Source organism: Neophocaena asiaeorientalis, unplaced genomic scaffold (genome assembly GCF_003031525.2).
Source record: "Neophocaena asiaeorientalis asiaeorientalis breed wild unplaced genomic scaffold, Neophocaena_asiaeorientalis_V1.1 scaffold40, whole genome shotgun sequence".
Taxonomy (NCBI): Eukaryota; Metazoa; Chordata; class Mammalia; order Artiodactyla; family Phocoenidae; genus Neophocaena; species Neophocaena asiaeorientalis.
The window spans coordinates 11,987,445-12,010,146 of NW_020185335.1; the positions used below are offsets into that span (position 1 = coordinate 11,987,445).

Sequence of the window (22,702 nt, forward strand, 5' to 3'; positions counted from 1 at the left end):
AACTCCAGCATTCATTTATTTAAAAATATATATATACATTTTCTGCCTGTATTACTTCTTGTGGGGTAACTTGAGGTGGATAAATTTGCTTTCCACTGTTGGCTGAAGAATTCCTTTAATTTGCTCTAAACTACCTCTCTCGAGCTTTAAGGGGGTGCCCATCATATTCTGGGATTTGGTGTTCACTTTTCCTACGTGAGTCATAGTTTTTATATAGTTAAATAATACCACAGCTCAGCCTTTGGCGTCCTAATTTCTTCTTGTAAAAAGCCTTCCTCTTTATACGGCTAGACTTTTTCAGTTCTTTCCTATTTCTCTCCTATATTTGCCCGCACTTTGTCTGACATATAGTAGGTGCTCAACTAATATTCAGTGCATAGAAGAGTGAAGGCACAGATATCCTCAGAGAATAGGGAGACTCCTGGATTTCCTTCCCTAGACTTCAGGGTCCTCGTCTTAGTTTGGGTTCCCAGAAGCAGACCCTGAACTGAGGATTTGAGGGCAGGCAGCTTATTTGAGAGATGCAAGGAATACAGGAAAGAGATACAGGGAAGGGAAGGAACGTGGTAAAGTGTACAGCATTAAGCCGACAACTGTGTGATCAGCTAGAGAATCCTTCTGGGAAACATCCACCTCTGAATCATCTCAGCCGAGAGCGCAGGATCTGGGGTATTTACACCCCCAGCCCTGTTAGCCTCTGTCAGCCGATGCCTCAGGGGCATTAAATAAGTCCCAGGCATTTTGGGGCTTTGGTCTCATTTGATTGGCCATGGATTGACATTTGCTCCCAACAGGGCCAGTTAGATTCTCTCTCTATGAAGTTAGAACTGGGAGATGATTGGGCACAACCTGAGCTGGTCCCTGGAACAAGGGAGATGATAACTCCCATGCTGGTGGGATGGTCATGTCCACAGGGGATGGGCAAGGCCAGGCTGCAGAGGGAGAAGGGAGGGACCCCTTTCAGAGTGTGAGAAATAGTACTGCCAGCGTGCTTGACACCCTTCCAGGACTAATGCTAGTTCTTTGAGGGTCTTGGCAGTCCTTGAATTCCACACTAACCCAGTATCCTACCAAGAGCCCCCCTTCTGTGCTTAAGCTAACTTGAGTGGGTTTCTGTTACTTGCAACTTCAGTTGATCAAGATCTTACCCTAGATTTACACCCCCTCCCCCAAAGAGTTGCCTGCCAATATAAGATGTGGAGCTCACACTTGCACCCTTCCTCTCTGACAAGTCAAGTAAATCCACCCCACTGAGATCCCGGAGGACCGCATGATCGGCACCTGTCAACGCAGAGGTGTCATCATCTTCCCCGTCCTTTTCGTTCCTCTTTCTAAGCCATGCCCATCACAAAATGGTACGCCTGTGTCTCCTTGACTCAAATTGTTAGTGGTCTTTGATGCCGAATCGAGGCTCAGTGCAGCTGCTGAATGGGTGTGGCAGGAACAAACGAGAAGCTGGAACTCCACAGCCTTGGCTCTTGGTGTCCAAATCAGAGGCGCCAATCAAAACAACTGGTGAGAAGATGTTGGTGTGAGTTCAAGACCCATTAGTTCTGTGGCAACCACCTCGCGAGATAGGAAAGAAAGACCTTGATGCCGTCTGGCGCAACCCCACCGTTTTGCAGACGTGTGTGGTCCTCCCATCAGCCCACCTTGGTTCCAAGAGAGCGAGTGGAGAGAGGGGTGGAACCTCTCCAGGCCGGAGCGTTCTTTTTTCCAGATTGCGCTTCGTTATGACCAGAAGGGCCTTTTCCTTGGTCTCAGACTCTCCATGACTTAACTCCTGCCTGGGTACAAACGGGATCCTTCGCTGGGATTTCCAAGGTTATAAGTGGCCAGTCCCTTCTCAGGAGGACTGTTGGGTGCCTCTCGGTTCTTTCCTATCCGGGACCTCCCGGGAGCCCAGGTTGCCCATGACACACCATTTTATTCAAACTCAAATGTTATTTTTTGGAAGTTAGAGTCTAAGATTGCACAATGATGGAAAAGTTGATGGAAAGCAAGCCCCTCTCTCTGTACCTTGTTGGCCCCTAATAACAATAATATTAACTATTACTTGCTAAGTGCCGGCCGTGTTCTGTTTTCCATATATTAACCATTTAATGGCAGCCCTGAAGAAGGAAGATGCTGTTATCATCACCGCACTCTACAGGTGGGCAGCTGAGCACAGGCCAGGCTTGGAAGTAGAGGAGCCAGGATTTGAACTCAGCTCTACTGGTTCCAGAAGGTGGCACGACCCACAAGCTACAGACTCAGACTCAACCTGCCCGTTGGCTGATCCAGCCTGGGAGGCAGTTGCAGCTCAGAGAGGCCAGGTGACTTGAGCGAAGACACAAAGCTGGTGGAGTCGGGATTCAGACATCCATCTAGACCCTCCTTCCCCTGGACTAACTAGTTAGCTCCCTGAGAAGGATTGATTATCTTTCACTGAGTATCTGCTTGGTGCTTGGCACTGTCTGTGTGTTTCCACATATTGTGTCTGTTTTATTTATTTATTTAACTAATTAATTAATGAATTTGGCCGCGCGGCACAGCTTGCAGGATGTTAGTTCTCTGACCAGGAATAGAACCCAGGCCCATGGCAGTAAAAGTGCAGAGTCCTAACCACTGGACTGCCAGGGAATTCCCTATCGTGTCCGTTTTAAAACTTGGAGAGGATTTGAAACAAGCCTGCAGATTCTTTGATCTCTACCTGTTAAAAAGTGTGGTCCGTGCCCTCTCTCCCTGACTCCAAGCAGGCTCCGTGTCTTGACCAAGGGTCAAGTGATGTTCTGTGACTTCCATTGCCAGGCCACTGAAGGTGCGCATCTTCTGCCTGGTTCTCCTGGGAGCCTTGCTCTGGGGGAAGTAAAAAGTCTGGCTACCCTGAGACTACCTTCCTGGGAAGGCCACGTGGCTCTCCTACCACGTGGGTGACTCAGCTCGGACGACCAGCCCAGTGGAACCTTCAGACGTCTGCAGCCCAGCCAACCTCTGACTGCAACCACACAATGAAGCAAGGAAGAACCATCCAGCGGGGCCCATCCCAGATTCCTGAGCTACAAAACTACGAGCAAAATAAGATGGTTGTTTTAAGCCACTACATTTTGGGATGTTTTGTTACACAGCACTAGTGGCCATAACATCCCATCTGAGAAGTGTTAACCCCGCTAAGATGTTAAAGAGAAATGAAGTCACTCAGAATGCCCAACGGGTTCACACTGCGGGCAGTCCTCCTCTCTCTTCTCAGACCACCTGGTTCAGGGCCAAGGTCACAGGCGTGAGTGCTTGCTGGATGGAAGTCAGCGGGCAGTGCTGGGCACTGTCAGATCCCGTCTCTCAGCACGGCAGACGAGAAGCAGGTAGACAGATGAAGAGGAGACCAGAGAGGGAGAGGAAAGGAGAAACAGGGGAGATTGGGGGTCTGGAAGTTCCTTGGTGCAGGGTGCTGGGGCAGCGGCTGCCAGTCTGGGCAGGAGTTGGCAGCTCGGCTTGGGGGGCGACATTGTAGAGAGGTGCCCTCAGGTTGCAGCTCTGCCAACAGCCCCCCTGGAACACCCGAGCTGGGAAAGGTGTCCCCAGAGCCGTCCGGGACCAGTGAGGAGCCTGCAGAGTTGCCCCAAAATGGAGGCGGAGGCCCGAGCAAGCTGAGCTGTGGATGTGTCGGTACTGACCACACCTCCCCACCCCAACCCAAATGTTGGGCCCGTGAGAAATCTGATTCTGTGTGGCTTCCCTTCCCCTCTGCTGGGGCAGGGACCACTTTCTCCCACTCCCCCGGACCCCAGGTTTCATGGTACACAAGGTGGTGGCAGCTGAGTGGGGGTGAGCGTGAGTTGAAATCCCAGTTCCTTGTGATGGGAGGGAGTGGGCGTGAGAGCAGGGAACCAGCCTGGTAGGTGAGAGGTGAGTGAGGCCTTAAGCTGCTCAGTATTCCTGAGATTCAGATGCACAGTCACTATTCTACCAAAGTTTAATTGAAATTGTAAAAAGAAATAAAATTTCTCCCCTAGTACAAAAACAAAAAAACAAATCCCAGTTCCTCCACTAGGGAGCTGTGTAACCTTGGGAAAGCTACTTACCTCTCTGTGCCCAGTTTCCTGATGATGACAGCACCAGCCTCAGAGGGCCGCTGGGAGTGGGGAGTTTGCCAGGATGATGGGTACGAGGCTGGGTACCTGAGAGGCATCCATCAAGAATACAAATCTGCGACTTCCCTGGTGGCGCAGTGGTTGGGAATCCCCCCGCAAATGCAGGGGACGCGGGTTCAAGCCCCGGTCTGGGAAGATCCCACATGCCGCGGAGCAACTAAGCCTGTGCACTAAAACTACTGAGCCTGTGCTCTAGAGCCCGCAAGCCACAACTACCGAACCCGCGTGCCACAACTGCTGAAGCCCGTGCGCCTAGAGCCTGTGCTCTGCAACAAGAGAAGTCACCGCAATGAGAAGCCCACGCACCACAACGAGTAGCCCCCGCTCACCGCAACTAGATTAAGCCCGCACGTAGCAACGAAGACCCAACAACAAAGACACAATGCAGCCGAAGTAAATAAATAAGTAAAAAAAAAAAAAGAATACAGATCTCTTCTCCCCTTGGATTTGCTCTTTGTCAAACCGAGGACGCTTGTTCTGCAGCAGTCTTTTGCTCACCACTAAATGCCCCAGTACTTGGGACAGAGTCTGGCACATAGTAGGTGCTTAATAAGTACTGGATGAATGGATGTTGAGCTGAAAATGATGCTTCAAAAACTGAGAAAAGGAAGAAAAGTAGAAGAAATGAAAATAATGAGTTTTAAAAAGATAACTTTTTTATCTGCATTTGAGCTGCACCAAAATCTTCAAGAGCTTCCAGCTTTCTGAATCCGTGTCACACATGTCTGACCAATCACTGAGGTTCTTCCCTTATCTTTGCCCTATCCCTGTCCACACCCCTTCCCCGCCCCGTGTGCTCTGACCTGTCCCGGTGCCCCAGACTCTGAGATCGCCCCGCATAGCACAGAGGCGGGTGACTGGATGGGGGTTGTGTGTGGGGAGTCGATACTGAGTGAGCTGATTCGGTGTCTTCATGCAGGAATAAGCAACGTGGTGAGGACAGGCTCCATCTCGCCCTTGGGTACCACCATCACACAGTAGGTCCATACTATGTGACTGAGTGGGGAGCACGGGGGGGGGGGGGGCCAGTTTCTCCTCCTGCCAACAAGGGCCTTGGCTTTACATCCCTCAAAGGCAGTTGCTTCTGGCTCTCACTTGATTAGAGTGTTAAGCTGCACTGTCCTCTGGGGACTTGGGGCACTCGCTTCTCCAAGCCTCAGTTGCCCAGTCTGTGGAATGGGATCATTTTCGTCTCACTGGATTCCTGTGAACCTGTACTGGAATAATGACGGTAAAGTGCTTAGCCTGGACCTCAGCTTTGCTGCCTTCATCCAGTAAGGTCTTCCTGTCTTCATTCGCACCCTGGAAATTGTGTGTGTGTGTGTGTGTGTGTTTCAGGGTGGCAAGAGCGAAGTTTTCTATCCGCGCGTAGAGGATGGAAATAAATTAGCAAGTGTGTATTCTGCACCATGGTTGGTGGAGCCCCCGCGCTTCCTGATTTCATTTGCTGCAATCCACAGGAGATAGCTTCCCTTTTCCCATTTTCCACTTGAGCCTCAGGGAAGTGGAATTTGGTGAATTTGCACACCCCTGGTGGAAAGTGCCTGGCATCGCGCTGGGTGCATCGTTAAGCTGTCAATGGAAACGATACTTTTATGGTCATGACGAGAAACTGAGCGCGTCCTCCTCTTGTCAAGCCGAGTTCTTTGGGCGCGGGTGATCCCGCGCTCCCTGCGACGCCCCCCACCCGACCAGGGGCTCCGGGCAGCCTACAAGAGGCGGCGCGCAGGGTCCTCGGACCCACTGCATCTCTCGGCGGCACCGGTGTACCATATCCCGCGACCTGCCCGCTGTGTCCGCTGTGCCTGTGCTGCTGCCGACGCTGCCGCCACTCCACTCAGAAGACGCCGGCGAGGAGGTGGCTGGAGCCCTGCGGAGGGAGGTAAGTGTGACTTAAATGGTTCTCCTCTTTGCACTGTACGATCCGCTCCCGCGATCTCCGAGGAGCTGAAATAGCCGGCGCAGATGCCGTCTCTTAGGGCTTACTGTGTGCAGGCTCTTAGCTGAGCGCGCCACCTGCATCTCAGAACCGTGCTCGGCAGCATGCCCGTCCCCAGATGGAGAAACTGAGGCTCAGCGAGGGCAAGTTGCCTGAGACCTCACATGCTGGAAGCTAGGGAGCCAGCACTCAAAGGCCGTCTGACCGCAGAATCGTGCTCCCCGAGGCTGTGTACTCCTCCCTCACCTGTGCAGTTCGCTAGCATCTGTTGCGTTCCTGTGTACACAGTGGGCGTCAGTAAATAGAAAGCTGATGGTGTGTATGTGGCAGGACTTCGAATGCGTCCTGCCCACGTGTGGAGGGCCGGGGTGATCCTAAGGGCGTGTGCGTTCTGCTCGGCAAGTTTACAGGGCCACACCCCTTTATGATTTTGTTTGGAACAAACCTTCCAGGTAGTCTTCCTGAGGGTCAGAGAGGTGAAGTGTCCAGGCAGAGCAGAGGCTGGGACCCAGTTCTGTCTGCCTCCAAAGCTCCATGTGGCTGTGGATGCGTCCAGGCGTGGGGCATATCAGAGTTCCTACAGGTCTGGGAAGAGTTCCTGGGTCTCTTCAACCGGAGTGGATATCTGTGTAAACTTCTTGTGGGGGGACGGCTGGGAGCTGAGGGCTCAGCTCTGGGATCTAGGAGATCTGCAGCCCCAGGTGGAAGAGCCAGGGCGAGCCCCTCGTGCAGTGCAGACCCAGAACCTCCCTTGAAAGGGCTGGGCTGGTGGACAAGCCAGGAAGGGCTTAGCTGACGCCTGCTCGTTGCAGTCCGATTTGAACTGGGTGTCTTTTAGCCAGAGGTGAGTTACTCCTCTGATCAGAAGCCGCTGGGAGTCTGTCAGGCGCCCAGCTCAACTTCCAGCCAAGAGTGGGCTTGTGAGTTTCTACCTTGAACCTTTGGTCTCCTTGCCTGGGCAGAATAGGGTGAGCCTGCCTTCCGCAGTGGGATCGGGACACCAAGGGTCTGGAGCCTGACAGATGAGAGACCGTGTGAAGGTCAAGGTGAAGGCCGTGCCCCCTTCTCCAGATAGACCCAGAGGGGAGCTCTCAGGGCTCTTTGTCTTGTGCACCTGATTTTCGGTTTCTGCCCCTGACCTGGCTGGCTGCACGTGGGGGAAGGAGCAGAAGGTGTGGGAGCTGCGTTGCTGGTGTGCCGGCTCTGAGGGCCGTTGCCGTCGTCTTTACCTGCAACACACCTGGGCACGAGGCCTCCAGGTTTTCATTACAGATGAGGCAACCGAGGCTCAAAGAGGTGAAGTGCTTGCCCAAGGTCCCCTGGCTTGCGTGTGATGTTGTCACCCCAGGTCTCTCTGTCTACTTACCCTACACACTTAGCGGCTGGGTCCTGCCTCCTTTAAGGCACTTCTCTGCCCAACTGCTGACTCTACGTCTGAACCTGACCTTCAACAAGGAACCGTTTCGTTTGAGAGGGGCTCCACGTGAAACAGCAGCAGAGTTGAGCCCCAGCCTCGTCCCTGATGACGCAGCCAGGGAGAATGAAGAGAGTGATCTTGATTTTTACAGTCTCTTAAAAAATAGGAGTACGAATAGTAATGATAGCATCTGTAATCCTCCCAGCAGCTGACGTTTATCTGGCACATACTGTGGCCCAGACGCGCCTGGGGTTTTACACGGATGACCTATCCTGCTGACTTTTTTATGAGCTGGACTGTCCTGCTTTTTACAAGGAGGCGGTCGAGGCTCAGAGTGATTAAGGTATGTACCCCACGTGACACGGCCAGAGCGGGGAAGAGCTGCCATCCTGGCTGGACCCCACCCGAGATTCTGGAAGAAGATGCCGGTCCGGTGGCCGGCCACAGGACTGTCAGCGCAGAGCACGCTGCTGCACAAGGTTTCTGCCATGTGGGTTCTGAATCCCTGGCCCCGGTTAAGGGTGGGCCTGGAGAGGGGCTTGGGATCCACTCTGCTGACAGGTACCTGTGTCAACGTGCAGAGGGCCCCGCTGGGGAGCCCAGAGCAATGCCAGCTGCTCCCACAGTCCTGCGTCTGGAAAGGAGAGCTGGCTTGATGGGGAGGGGCTGGAGCTCAGCAGAAGAGCATGAGCTTCTAAAAGCCCCCAAACTGCATCCCTCCCTCAGAGACCTCACGTTGGATAGCTGGGGTTTGTGGTAGGTTGCATTTGAAAACTGGCTTTTAAAGGCAGGACCCCCAAATGCCGACCTCTTTGGCCTTGTGGGAGCTGGAACATTTCTTTTCTCTGTCACCAGAGTAATTTACTGCGTATGGGAGGTGCCTCTGTGTCTGCTTGCTCCCGACCTAGGAAGCTTTTTTTCCCCCCCTTTTTTTGCAGACTCACTGGTTTTTGATCAGTCCCAGATGTGCAAACCCAGCATCACTCAGAGGGGCTTATGGCTTGTCAAGAAAGGAAAATATAACACAGGCGTCATTTCATTTCATCTTCAGTTCATTGAACTGAACAGCTTCTCAGACCTTCATGGCATAGGGCATCTGGAGCCCCTCATAAAGTCCCAAAGGGAGCACACTCTGTTCTGGAACAGGGAGGGTCAGGCAGATCTGGGTCGTGGTTGGTAGGGCCAGCCATGCTCTTTTTCCTTTCTTTCTTTTTTTCCTTGAAAAAACAGGTTTTATTGTGGTAAAACACTCATCAACATAAAACTTACATTTTAAAGTGCACTGTTTGGTGGCATCTAGTACATTCACAGTGTTCTGCAACCATCACCGCTGTCTAATTCCAGAACGTTTTCAGCATCCCAACAGGAGACCCCATAACCGTTATTAGCCATCGCTCCCCATCTGTCCTCCCCGGCCCCGGGCAACTCCTCATCTGCTTTCTGTCTGTCTGGATTTGCTTATACTGGACATTTCATATAAATGGAATCCTACAGTACGTGGCTTTTTGTGTCTGGCTTCTCTCACTGAGCATAACGTTGCCAAGGTTCATTCATGATGCAGCCTGTGTCCGTGCTACGTCCCTTTTTATGGCTGAATGCTAGTCCAGTGTCTGGATAGATCATCTTTCATTGATCCCTTCTTCCACTGATGGAAGTTTGGGCCATCTCCACCTTTTGGCTGTCGTGCATAATGCCTCTGTTAACGTCTGTGTACACAGTTTTGTTTGTACACCTGTTTTCAGTTGTTTTGGGTCTACCCCTAGGAGCAGAATAGCTGGGTCACGTGGTATTAAGGAACACGTGTCCTGTTTTCTTGACTTCCCTCTTGAAGGAACATCAACTGAGATCATCTCATTCAGGAATGAGAATCTGGTGTCTGGGTGTTTGGGGGGAGGTGTCCACAGTTCCCCTGCCTCTGTACCAGGAGAGCAACTGACAGAGATTCCTGTCGGAGATGTTGCCCTGGGGGAGCTCAGCTTTCTGCCCCAGGCTGTGCAGTTGTGGGTACTCACCGACAGACACCCCCTCTTCAAGGCTGTGGGGATAGACAGTTTCTCACGATACAGCCCGAGGGAGATGTATCTTCTCTGATTGTGTCAAATGCTGTGTCAGCTTAGACAAAAGCCACAGATTTAGGGGAAAAAGAAAAGTCCTAATGAGGATTATGCAACTTTTGGACCATCATTTTTTAAAAATATAAATTATGAAATCCCACATTTTCAGTCCAAGTTTCTGGATCGCATCCCACGGTGAGTACAGAATGGTGAAATCCCAGAAGGGAAAAGAATCCAGCTTCCATTTTGTTTGCAGTCAGGTGTCCCAGAATGGACCCCGCCCTGAGGTTCTTTTGTGTTGAAAAACTCCTGGATCTCTCTAGAACTGGGAACTGCCATTCAGCCGGCAACTGCTGAGGCTGACTTGCTAAGATCCTAGAAGTCCTTTTAGAGCAAAGAGGCAGCATTCTCTGGCAAGGAAAGGTGACGTTGTGGGGGGGAGATGTTGGGGGGTACACCAAGGGGAGGGACCAGGTATGTGCAAAGGCCTGGAGGAGGGGAGGGTCCTGGTACCCTGAGAATGACAAGCTCAGGGTGTCTGGGGTCTAAGGGTCAGGCGCAGGGTGGAGGAGCCTGCCCTCCGGTGGGGTCAGCTGTACTGAGCTTGGATTTCTTGCTCTGGGCTGCGGGGCACAGGAGAGCCACAGGGTGGCCTTTGTACTTGAGAACAGATCACTGTGGGATGAGCAGTATCCCCCAAAGTGTGGGGAGCCCATCCTGCTGGTCCCCGAGGTGACTGAGCGTGTCTAGTGACCCAGCAGCAAAGGCCTCCCACCCAGGCGCTGTTCTCTCCTCTGTGTCACAGCAAGGCGACCGTCTCAGGGGGTGCCTTCTGCCCCGAATGCCTCCCCACCCTGACCTCGCTACAACAGAGAGCGCCCTCTACAGTGAAGCCCCTGGCCCCAACTCTCTTCCGTTTTCCTCGTGTTCCGTTTTACTCTAGCCTCAGGTTCTCTGCACCTGCTGATGAGAGAAGGTTCCCTTTTTAAAGTAAATTTCTTTGAACCCCCAAAGCAAGCCAACTTCAATAAAATACGAAGTGTGAACTAGAACAGGGAGATGGTAGGAAGGTGGGCAAAGCTTGGGGAAGGGGGTGTGCTAAAGGCTGGAGTTCGGGAAACACTGGACTGAGGTGCGGCTGTTACCACCTAGAGCAGCGTTTCTCAAAGTGGGGTCCCCGGACCAGCAGCGGCTCCCAGGAGCTCATCCGAATGCCGATTCTCAGGCCCTGCCCCAGGCCTCCTAAAGCTATGGGGGGGGCAACAATCTGCGTTTTCACGCGGCTTCCAGCACTTTCTGGTGCGGGCTCCAGGGTGGGACCCATTGCCCTGGAAAGCTGAGAAGACTTGCTCTGGGCCCCGGCCCCAGAATGGGGTGGGCGGGGCTGGCTGATGGGGGCAGAAGGTTCTGTTTACAGGACCTGGTGTGACCAGAAACAGGTCACGTGGCGAGAATGGAGCCAGTGGCTTGGGAGCTAGAATGACCTCTTCTGTCCAGAGCCGAGGCCCCTGAGAACAGGCTCTTGACGTGCGCCTAGGACTTTCTCCTGGAAGAGGGGCTGGGCTTGCTGGCACCCGTTGCTCTGGGGCCCAAGCAAGTGTCCTGAGGATTCCCGCCTTTTCCTTCCGCCTGTATTTAGAGCCCCGCGTGCCCAGGAGCTTGTGAAGTCCGTCTGTTTGTAACCCCTAAGCGGCCCCTGTGAAAGAATGGGTTGTTTCCCTCCCAGCATTTAAAATACATCTGTGTGTATGCACGTGTGCGCTGCACCTCTCCATCCCGCCCCCAAACCGGCTCCCAACACAGCCAGTCTGTTCTCATGGGGGAAGCACGGGCTGCTGTAAAAACACTGTTTATTCCCGGGAACCTTCAAGGCCGGGCTTCCCGGGGACTGAGATATTTTCGGCTTTGGCATCGCTGGACAAAGTGCCCTTCAGACGGGGGATGAACTGGGCCCTGTCTGGGAGAGTCGGTGTCTGGCCCAAGTGGGAGGCTCTGGCAGCACGGAGCTTTATCTGGGCTCCAGCACCTTCAAGTTCACTTTGAAGGGCTGTAGGAGACCAGGCCCCGGACTTGTCTCATTGCGGAGCCTCCTGGGGGGAGCCCTGGAGGATTTTCTCATGCATAATCTGTTCTCCAGCTTCTCTGGAGCCGTTCTTCCAACAGAAGCCAGAACTTCTTTAAATTTCTCTTAAACTTTTTATTAAAGTTCAACATGCTAGAGAAGAGTGCACATGCATTCGTGCGTCGGGGGATGAATTTTCTCCAAGTGTGCGTACCCGTGCTATGGCCCCAGAGCTACAGAGCCTGACCGTGCCCAAGGAACCCTCCCATAGCCCCACCTCCGAGAGTAACCATTTCCGGACTTCTGACGGTATAGGTTGGTTTTGCCTGGTTTTGAACTTTACGTAAATGAACCATGCATGTTTCATCACTGGAGTCTGGCTTTGGTTCAGTGTTATGTCTGTGAGCTTCGTCTGCAATGCTACATCTGCCAGGCTCTCAAAGCATAAATCAGACCCTGTCACCATCGGCTTCATCTGCCCTGCACCCGACAGGCATGCACGCGCACACACTCACACACACACAAACACACACACACACACACACACCCCTCTTTGCAATTATTTTTTAAATTTTTTATTGTTTTTATTTTATGGCCATGCCACATGGCATGCGGGATCTTAGTTCCCCAGCCAGGGATCAAACCTGCACCCCCTGCAGTAGAAGCGCAGAGTCTTAACCACTGGACCACCAGGGAAGTTCCCCCTCTTTGCATTTAGAATAAAATCCTTGTCATGGCCCTCAAGGCCCCTGGCTGCTTGGCCCTGCTTGCCTCTGTGACCCCATTTCTCCCCGGCCACACTGGCTTTGCGCCCCTCCTTGGTCAGGCCAAGCTGGTGACCATCTCAGAGTCTTTGTGCTTGCGGTTCCTGCTGCCTGGAGTTCACCCCAGCCAGAGTGGTCCCTGCCCCACCCTCTGCCCAGCCTCACCATCCCATGTCCCAGGGCTGTCTTCCTCCAGCCTCTGTAACATCTATTTGCTGCGATGTTCCCTCCCTCCCCGCCCCCCGATTCCTGGGGACAGAGGCTTGTTCACTGGCCTATCCCAGGGACTCCGTGGCCACGTGAGGGTTGCCCTGGGGATGTTCATCTGTGTGGAGATTCCATAGCCTGCTGCTATAGAATTCTTGAGCTTGGTTCAAGGCTGTGACTCATCCTTGCAGGTACCACCCAATACCAGTGAATCATGCATTTCAGGTGGGAGGCTGGTCCAGGTGCTGTCAGCCTCGTAGCCTGCAGCAGAGATGATCTGGGATGCCAGAATTCACCCAGGAGGAGGAAGGAAAGAAACAGTCATTAAGCACCGGTAGATCCTGGGACTCTGCTGCTGGGCTCTTTAGAACCACCATCTCCTTACTCTGCAAATCTTCCCCCAGCCCTGGGAGAAATTCAGGGCTTCGTTTTGCCCATGAGGGACTGGAGACTCCACGAGGTTGAGGGACCCTCTGGGCAGCACCCAGCTCAATGATGTGGAGTCAGGATTCGAACTGGGATTGACCCAATGTCCACGCTTATCGACGCTGCCTCCTGGGAGTCCTTGATTTCTTGTCCCTTGGAGGTGGAGGTTTCCTGCCATTTATCTAAAGCTTTGCTGGGAGCATTGTTTCCAAGGAAGCATCCACACATCTGCAAGAAGGGAGAAAGGGGCCCCAGGAGTTATGTACTGGGTATTTTAAGAACATATTAATTTATTATCCAGTCACTTTAAAGTGGCTTCTCATATATTATCTTGGCTTGCACTGAACAAACCTGGTTTTTAGTTCTTTTTTTTCACACAGAGTAGATTAAGTAAATGATTGTTGAGGGAGTGTTCTCTTTTTGTTCAGAATTGTGTATATTCTCAGCGTAGTATTTAAAAAACTGAATGGGTTTTGTATATTGTATTTGTTCAAGTAAGCATCCCGAGATATTGCCCTGTGTATCCCATAGGGATGTATCTCTGGCTGAGGGGACAGGAGGAAAGAAAGTGCCTGCAGCGGGGCGGGGGCGGGGGGGGGGCGCATTTTTGTTAAGCCTAGTGTCTGTCTTTGTGGGGTTGAGGGCAGAGCAGTTGGCAAGGGAAGGGAAGGCCTGTTTCCTCCATTGTCGTGCCCTAATTCTGTTGAGAAAGGTTTAAGGAAAACTGGCTCCAATGGAGGAGGGAGATCCCCACCCCTGGGGTGTCTGATACTTACCCAGTCCTGGGATCTGCCTGAGACAGGCCGGGGTGTCCCGCCCCCCTCCGCCCAGCCACCACTTCATTCCTGGAATTTCTGGGTGGTTTGTGGGTCTGACTCTGCTCTGCCCTTGGCCTCGCTCACGTTTCGAGTTCTCCCTTGTGCTTCTGAAGAAGAGAGGAGCCTGGGGCACCCCGGGCTTGGGGGTTAGCCTCGAGGTCTCTCGCTGAGTCCGGCTGACGTCGGGGCACAGGTCAGAACTGCCCTGACGTTTTGGAGAGCAGGATGGGTAGGCGGTCAGAGTGTGGCAGGCTCTGTATGACCGTGAGCAAGCTGCTTTTCTGTGTTGAGCCTCAGTTTCCTCATCTGTAAAATGGGGATCATAATTGCAGTGGCCCCATCAGTCTGTGCAGAGGATGAAATACAAGATTCTGGGAGTGGAGGACCCAGAAAAACGTCTGCCGCTTCGCCCTCACTCATCAAGTGTTGGCTGGGTTATTGGGGATAAGTGTTTGCTGGGCAGTTAATATGCGCTAAGGATTCAAGTTGAATAAGACCCAGTTGGCCAGTGCTGTGCTGGAGCTGGCCGACTGGGTCATGCTGGCTTGTCCCGGCTTGTGAGAGCCCATGGTTAAGTATTCAGAAAAGTTGTGGTTAAGTTTCTGAAAAGTTCAACCCAACCATCATTTTGGTTTTTTTTTTAATTGAAGTATCGTTAATGTACAATGTCGTGTAAGTTTCAGGTGTACAGCACAGTGATTCAGTTATATACACATATATATGTACATATACCCGTATTTCTAGATACTTTTTTTTCCCTTATAGGTTATTACAAAATGTTGAGTATAATTCCCCGTGAACACCACCAGCATTAAATGTTATATAAACTTATAGTGAAATAAGTCTTATTTAAAACAAAGGTAATAAATACTCAAAACTTAGCACATCCTAATTTTTTCACCTCGCTTTACTATTCTCTCTGCCCTTGGGGTGGTTGATGTCTATTCTGTGCATGTGATGGAAGAACGACATCATTCTGTGTTATCAGGAGGCTCTTTCCAGAAACTCCATGCTCAGTGACCCCACGTTGGTGGCTTCAAATTGCCGTGGTGGGAATATTTACACCAAGAGAATTGGCAGACACTACAGATCAGGGTGGGTATTTTGGGGTTTTTCGAGCATCCGTTGTTAAACATTTACCAGCACAGCAGTGGTTCCAGCCATCAAGAAGCGCCCAGTCTTAGCGGGCAAGGCAGCAAGTGTGAGTAGACAGGAGGCAAGCTGCTGAACCCTTGACACCCACGGCCGGTGAACTCAGCCGAGCTGAGCCCTGCAAGGGGACCTAGCACTGCAACCGCGTTGGCCTGTGAACTGGCGGACTGTCACCACTGTGAATCCAGGTCCCGGCCAGTTGGTCACATTCACGCTGCAGACCCGGTCTGTGACGTCTCAGAACCCACTTCCCCAGAAAGCTGGGAAAAAGTGTCCAAGGCCCCAGGCATGCAGTGAGCCGAAGCGTGTTTCAAGTTTAGGGGTGGGCTTCCCCCCACCCCCGACAAGCAATAGACATTTATTGGATTTTTAAAAATTAGATTTTGTCTCAAAGCAGAGGTGGGGCTTTTTTTCTTTTCTTTTTTTTTGTGGTACGTGGGCCTCTCACTGCTGTGGCCTCTCCCGTTGCGGAGCACAGGCTCCGGACGCGCAGGCTCAGCGGCCATGGCTCACGGGCCCAGCCGCGCCGCGGCGCGTGGGATCTTCCCGGACCCGGGCACGAACCCGTGTACCCTGCATCGGCAGGCGGACTCTCAACCACTGCGCCACCAGGGAAGCCCAGAGGCGGGGCTTTGAAATAATGTGGTGAAGAGAGAATAGCCTTTTCACTGTGTTCCCCGTTATTAATTCCAGGCTTCCCCAAATCCCTCCAAACAATGTATCTGTGGAGTATTCAGCATCACCATCACTACTGTCATAGCCAGTACTATTAGCCGTAGACCTTGTAGCGAACCCTGTAATATTGTAACACTCGTGTTCCTCATCTCCATCATTCCTCGTACCACGGCTCGTCCCTTGACCCCGGCCTGCCCCATCCCCTGCAGGCTGATCCGTCCCCGCTCAGCAGTGAAGACTCAGCCAAAGGGTCGTCGCTTTCTGGAAGCCTCCTGGAGCTGAATCACACCTGCAGACCCGTCAGTCTTGTTCACCTACAGAGGCGCCAGCGGTGTTCAATAAATATTTACGTAGTGGATGTACGGATCTCCTCGTCCCAACGAGGTCAGAAACTGGCGGTTCAGCGGTGAACAAGGCGGACGGGTCTGGGGCCGTGATTAAGCAGCGACCCTGCAGTTGTGTCTTAACCCACGAGCAGGACTTCATTCATCGGCGGGACCCGGGCGGGGGAGGGGCAGGCTGGGGTCATGAGATGAGCCGCGAGAACAGCATGTGCAGAAGCAGAGAGCTTGGCACGGTCTCGGGGCTGACGGCTGGCAGGCTCCGTCCTACGAGTCATCTTTCTGGCAGGTTTTCTTAAACATAGGCGAAGGCAGCCCGGGCGGGATGACATCGAACTCCAACCACGTTCTCTTTCTTTCTCTCATTCCTGAGAGTTGAATTTGGCGTCAGCATCCCCCAGGAGCTAGCCCTCGAGGAGACCCCTGGCTAGATGGGTGACATGCGGGGCTGTGGATGCCCTAAATGTCCCCAGAGCCTTGGCCGGGGTAGAGGGGTGATGGCAGAGCTGACATTGCAGCACCCATGTGCTCAGGGTTCCCCACGCTTCCAGAAAGCTGGATTTCAAGCCTTGGTTCCACCTCAAACCAGACCCGCAACCTCACAGATACCACATAACTTCTCCCGGGCTCAGTTTTCTTTTCCAGAAAATGAGGTAGAAAACAGCCAGGGTCCAACTGCATCTGAAAGCTGAGGCCGTGCTGCAGGAATCTGACCCCAGGCTGGGTCTGGACGTTGACCGTGGGGCGTGAAAGCTTTCTTGGTCCCCTCCCCGCCCCCTGGTATGTGCTTATGGGACCCTGGCGCCGTTATCTTGTTTGTGGTCTCCCGGGCTGGGTTTTGCAACTGGGGCCAAGGAGACGATGTCTCCCAGACGGCGTTTCTGTGAATTGTACGGCCGTCCACGCGGGTGTTTCGGGCTTTTGGCAGGAGGCCAGGGACAGAGAGTGGAGAAGGGCTTCTCTAGAAATGAAGCTTGCATTTGGCAACCCTAGGAGAAAGCGGGGACAAAAGCGCAGAGCTGGGGAGTGTGGGCCTCCGTTTCCAGGAACAGAAGGGAGCTCGGGTTGACCCCCTGAAGTGTGAGCCCCTCGGGAACGTTAGGACGGCTGGAGGGTGCCCGGCAGAGAGGGTCCGTCGGTGCGGGCGTCATATTTTAGTCAAAGGTACGTCAGCAGATAGAGACTGGGTGGGTGCCAAGCCCCATGGCGGGGAGTATCTTGGTGAAATGATGTAAAGGTTTCGTTCCCCTGGGGGCGACAAACGGATGCCTTCTCGACAGAGTCACTACCTGGGGTGGGGCACGGTGCCTATCTCCACTGAGCCCCACTATCCGCTCAGGAAGCAGAGAAGGGAAGGGAGGGTCGCAGTGAGTGCTGGGTTGTTTGTGGGCGGCCCTCCCCTGTGTGGGTAGTGACGGGAAATCCCCAAGGAAGCCCACCCCTTGGGAAGGCACTGTGGCATTGAGGAAGGGGCTTGGAGGTCAGACGGAGCTGCGTTCCAGCCCCAGGTTTTCTGCTTGCAGTTGTGTGACCCTGGGCAGGTTCCTGACACTCCAGGGGCCTCAGTCTCCTCACCTGTAAAATGGGAGCAATAGAGCCCAAACCTCTGAATCATTGGGAGGGTGAAGTGAGAAGTGCAGCAACGGGCTTGCGGTAGGTCTCCCTCCATGTAAGCCCCGCTGGCCTCCCTGGTGGGGGCCTGTACGTGTCATTGGAAAGCCCCTGGTGGTGGTGGGCAGTGTGTGTCTCATTGGGAAAACTTTTTTTTAAAATTTATTTTATTGAAGTATAGTTGGTTTATAATGTTGTGTTAATTTCTGCTGTACAGCAAAGTGACTCAGTTATACAAATATATATTCTTTTTCATTATGGTTTATCCCAGGATATTGAATGCAGTTCCCTGTGCTATACAGTAGGACCTCGTTGTTTATCCATTCTTTATATAATAGTTTGCATCTGCTAACCGCAGACTCCCACTCCACGCCCCCCATCCCCTCTACCCCTTGGCAACCACTAGTCTATTCTCTATGTCTGTGAGTTTGTTTCTTTTAAATTGTAGATGGAAAGGGGGCTGCAGTGCTTTTTCCCTAGGCTCTTGTCGAGCTGTTTCGGCAGTGGAAGCTGAATGCCAAGGGGCTGAAGGCCAAGGCGGGCTGGCGTGGCCCCGGCCAAGTCGCCTCGGCTGATGGGCTTGTGCTGTGACACAGCACCAAGCGTCACTGCCCAGGTTCCAGCCACGATCCCACCCTTGTACTCCCCATTTGCCTGTCTGCTCCTCCCTTACCCCCTTCCATACAGCTGCCAGTGGGATACTTAGAACACAGTTCTCCTCGCTTATTATCTGATGCTTGTATTAGTTTGCTAGGGCTGCCAGGATAAAGTACCACAGACTGAGTGGTTTAAACAACACAAATTCATTTTCTCACACTTTTGGAGTCTGGAAGTCCAAGATCAAGGTGTCGGCGGAGCTGGTTTCTTTTAGGCTTTGCTCCTTGGCGTGTAGACGGCGGTCTCCTTGCTGTATCTCACACTCTCGTCCCTCCGTGTGTGTCTGTGTCCTAATCCCTTCTTCTTATAAGGACACCAGTCATACTGGAGCAGGGCTCACCCATATGACCTCATTTTAACTTAACCACCTCTTGAAAGACCCTCTCTCCAAATACAGTCACAGTCTGAGGTGCTGGGGGTTAGGACTTCGACATAGGAATTTGCAGGCCACACAGCTCAGTCCAGCATTCTGGTTTTTCTCCCCTGTGTGCCAGCCCAGTGCTGTGCTCTGGAATGTAGATGTGAGATGCCAGCCCTGTTACTGTTACAATTCTGCTTAAATCTTCAGTGTTCTCCTATGGCCCAAACTTAGCAGAAGCCATCAAGGTACAGGCGTTGCCCCCTCCCCAGCGTGGACCCCACCAACCCTCCCTGAGCTGCAGCCAGGCCAGACCATTTTCAGACCCAGCACATGTCCCGCATGGCCCAACCCAAGACAAGTTGGTGTGGTCCAGGCTAGCAACTGTCTCAAGGTGGAGAAGCCACTTGGAGAAACGCCTCTTTTCACTTGTGTTTCTCCCCATGGGAAGGTTTGACTAAACCCCATGGTTGGGAATTCCCTGGTGGTCCAGTGGTTAGGACTCTGTCCTTTGAGTGCCGAAGGCCCAGGTTCAATCGCCGGTTGGGGAACTCAGATCCCGCAAACCACGTGGTGTGGCCATAAACAAACAAACAAACAAACAAACCCCATGGTTCTCCCAACTCTGAAGCTCCAGCTGAGGCTTTATCAGTTGTCTCTGGAACCTTCGAGGGAAGGACCCGTCTGCGGCCCATGGACCAAGCAAGGCCCTTGAATGTTCAGAGTGAAGGCGGCCGACCAAGTCTTCCGGAGTAAGGTCACCCTTGTTCAGGAGAACATGCCGGGAGAATGCACTTGGAACCAGTAGTGGTTTCACTGTCCTTTCATGCTTTGGCATTTTGCTTTGTTTTATTCATTAATATTTAAAAAAGTTTAAAGTAGACAAGTCCAAAGGCTAGTATGCGCTCACCACCGATGTCCGGCCCCCGAGGACACCCTCCTCTGGTGACTACATCACATTCCTGCCAACTCAGCCTGTCCACTCAGCGTGAACGGAGCTTACGCTTTGCAATATTTGCTTGAGAATTTGTTTTTTCGATAAATTTACTTATTTATTTATGGCTGTGTTGGGTCTTCGTTGCGGTGCGCAGGCTTCTCTTTGCAGTGGCTTCTCTTGTTGCAGAGCACAGGCTCTAGGTGCGCGGGCTTCAGTAGTTGTGGCACACGGGCTTAGTTGCTCCACGGCATGTGGGATCTTCCTGGACCAGGGTTCAAACCCCTGCATTGGCAGGTGGATTCTTAACCACTGCACCACCAGGGAAGTCCCGAGATTTTTAATAGAAACAATATGTTAGACATAAAGGTGAGTTCCCTCATACTCTCCTTCCCGGTTCAATTTACCTCACCCTGGCATCATCTACCACCATGAACTTGGTCTGTTCAGTCCTGGTTTTACCATACAAGCACATGCAGGCACACGCGTGCACGCACCATATACATATATGTACATACATGTATAATACATGTGTATATAATACCCATGTATACATAGACGTATGTACATATACACATATCTATAAGCTATACAAGGTATGGTTTACATGCCTTAAAATGCACACGGATAGTACCATTAGCATCGTATTCTACAACTTGCTTTTTTAGCCCAACATTAGATTTGAGCTTTGTTTATGCCAACACTCACAGAGCTGCAGGTCATCGTTTTTACTTGCTGTATAATATTCCACCTACACGGACTCACAATTCATTTACCCATCCCCCTACTGAGAGTCGTTTGAGTTGTGCCCGTTGGTGATTTAAACCAAACCCAGTTTAATTGAGTCATGTAAGCAATTCCTATTTCATGCCTTTTGGGGTGCCCTGCCCCTCGGGATGCTGAAGAGTAAAGCACATCGGGTGTGGCCGTGATGCCCGAGTGGACACTCCGTGATGTAGATTCCGCTCCTTCTTTGTCCTAAATCTTAACCCAGTGTCAGTGCGTTTTGGCATCCTTTTCAGCCTGGCCTCTGCAGCTGGGAAATGCTCGTATATGGTGGTGTGACTAAGCAGGGAGACGTCAGGGATCCTGAGAGCGTCTGCGTCTCTGGCTTGATCCCCACAGGGTGAGCGAGCACTCAGAAGTCCCCCACCCTCACCCAGGCCCCTGAGGCTCTGCCCCAAAGGGAACTCCTCGGGAGGGAGGCCACATCTCACCCATTCCAAGGAGTCAGGCCTCCCCCTAGATGGCGGTTATATTTATCTGAAGCGTAAGCTCGGTCAGGACCCTGGAGAGTTTCCAGGGCTGGAGATGGGAACTGCTGCGTTCCCATAGCTCCTCCGCTGCAGCTCTGCCTCCTGGGATGCCCCGGATGCGCCCTTGAGGATGTCCTCTCCAGCTGCCAGCTTGCAGCCCCAGACCACGCGACCGGTGAAAACGCAGCTGTTGCCGGTATAGGAGAAGACCAGATGGGCTACCCGGGGTTCGGGGTGGGTCAGCGTCCAGGCTTGGCTGCCTCCCCCCAATCCAGGGGGGCCCTGGAGCCCCTCCCTCCAGCTCCCCGCGCTGTCTTGTCAGGCCTGTCCCGCTGGGTAGGGGCTGTGGGTTTCCTTGCCTGTCGCCCAACTGGGAGCTCCCTGAGGCCAGGACAGTGCCCTTTTCATCTTCGTGTCCCAGCGCCCAGCACAAAATAGGTGTCTAATAAAGGTCATTGGGTGACTGACTGACTCTCCTTGGGAGTAAAGCAGAGGCAAGAGGGTGAAAGAACACACTCCTTCAAGCCCCGCCTTGTCTTCTCGGACCAGACGATAAGCCAGGAGGAAGACCATGCTTTGTGACCTTTAGTGTGAGCCCATGGAACCAGGGTAGCATGATGGAAAATCCCGGACCCTCAGAGACACCACACCTGGGTTCGAGTCTTACCAGTGGAGCGGCCTTGGGACCAGCACGTCCTGCCTCAGCCTCCTCCCTGTAAAATGGGAGTGATAACAGGCCGACCTCCTGGGTTGTCGTGAGGATTGGAAATGGCATAATGAGGTAACTGGCCCACGTAGATGCTCAGGAAGGGTTCTGGGAAGGGACGCAAGGCACAGCGGAAATTCACCTAATAAATTAACTTCGGACCGTGGAATTTTAAAATTACTAAGTGTATTCCCAGACTAAGGCAGCTTTTCCTAAGACACTAAGAAAGGTTAGTAAGCGGCGTTATTTGGGAAAAGGGCCTGTAGCCCAAAGGCAAGATCCTTGCTGGGTCATAAAGTGAGGGATTCACCGCAGTCGGCACTGGGGGTCTCTGTCTGAGAGGGGTGAATCCCAACCGCTGTGACCACGAGGCCGTGCGCCACGGCCCCCAGCCCGGCAAGTGTCAGGGTTAGGGTTCCAGAAATACTTCTTGGGAAGTGCAGCTCCAATATGGGCCTTGCGGGACCGGGAGTCCCAGCCACCGTCTTCTGTCGCCTCGGCCCTACTGATGCAGTTGCATACTAATAACCCATACGAACCACTAACGTAGCAGCCAACAGGGTAACACCTGGCAGTGCCTGTAACGGGCTCATTGTCAGACAGAAGCCGCCTGAGGGAGGTTGCACGCCAGACTGTTTAGGGGCTTTGCCAGGCAGGGGTGGGATGAGAGTGGGTACACAGATACCCCTGGAGGTCCTCTCTCTTTCTACTGTCACTTTCTCCAAGGAGCAAATCGGCAGAGTGCATGGCTGGGTCCCTGACTGGGTCCTGGGAGATTGTGTCATAGTGTGTGACGGTTACACAGGTGGTGCCCGGTGGAAGGGCCGTGATAGGTGGGGCCTCATGCGGTGATGGGTCTGGGGATGCCTGACAATCGCTTGGGGAACTGAGTCTTACTTCACAGGGACCAGGAAGTTTGCCACTCACGTTGGTTCACGGCACGTCCTTTCGTGATGTGAAATGACTTTAGCAATCTCTTTGGGGGGCAGGAGATGGAACTTAATTCAGGCCGTAGACCCACCGCAGTCCTGAATGAGTCCAAATGCTGACTCCGAGTGAGAATAGATGGCACCATGAGAAGTTGAGTCCAGGAGAGACCAAGCCAGGATGTCCCATGTGGCATCAGGCCGCTTTCCTTGCTGGAGACCCGTGGCTTGAATCCCAGCTCCACCGCTTCCTGCCTGCGGGACCTTGG

The 22,702-nt window shown here is 52.8% G+C and overlaps 1 protein-coding gene across 1 annotated transcript in view; it reads left to right on the top strand.

Moving 5' to 3' along the window:
* The first annotated feature begins 5,834 nt into the window (after positions 1 to 5,834).
* The window catches only part of CRISPLD2 (cysteine rich secretory protein LCCL domain containing 2), a 66,442-nt gene continuing 49,574 nt past the window's right edge, over positions 5,835 to 22,702 (top strand). The window contains exon 1 of the mRNA XM_024735618.1: positions 5,835 to 6,012. The gene's annotated coding sequence lies outside the window, so the exon portion shown is untranslated. The remainder of the gene's footprint in view (positions 6,013 to 22,702) is intronic.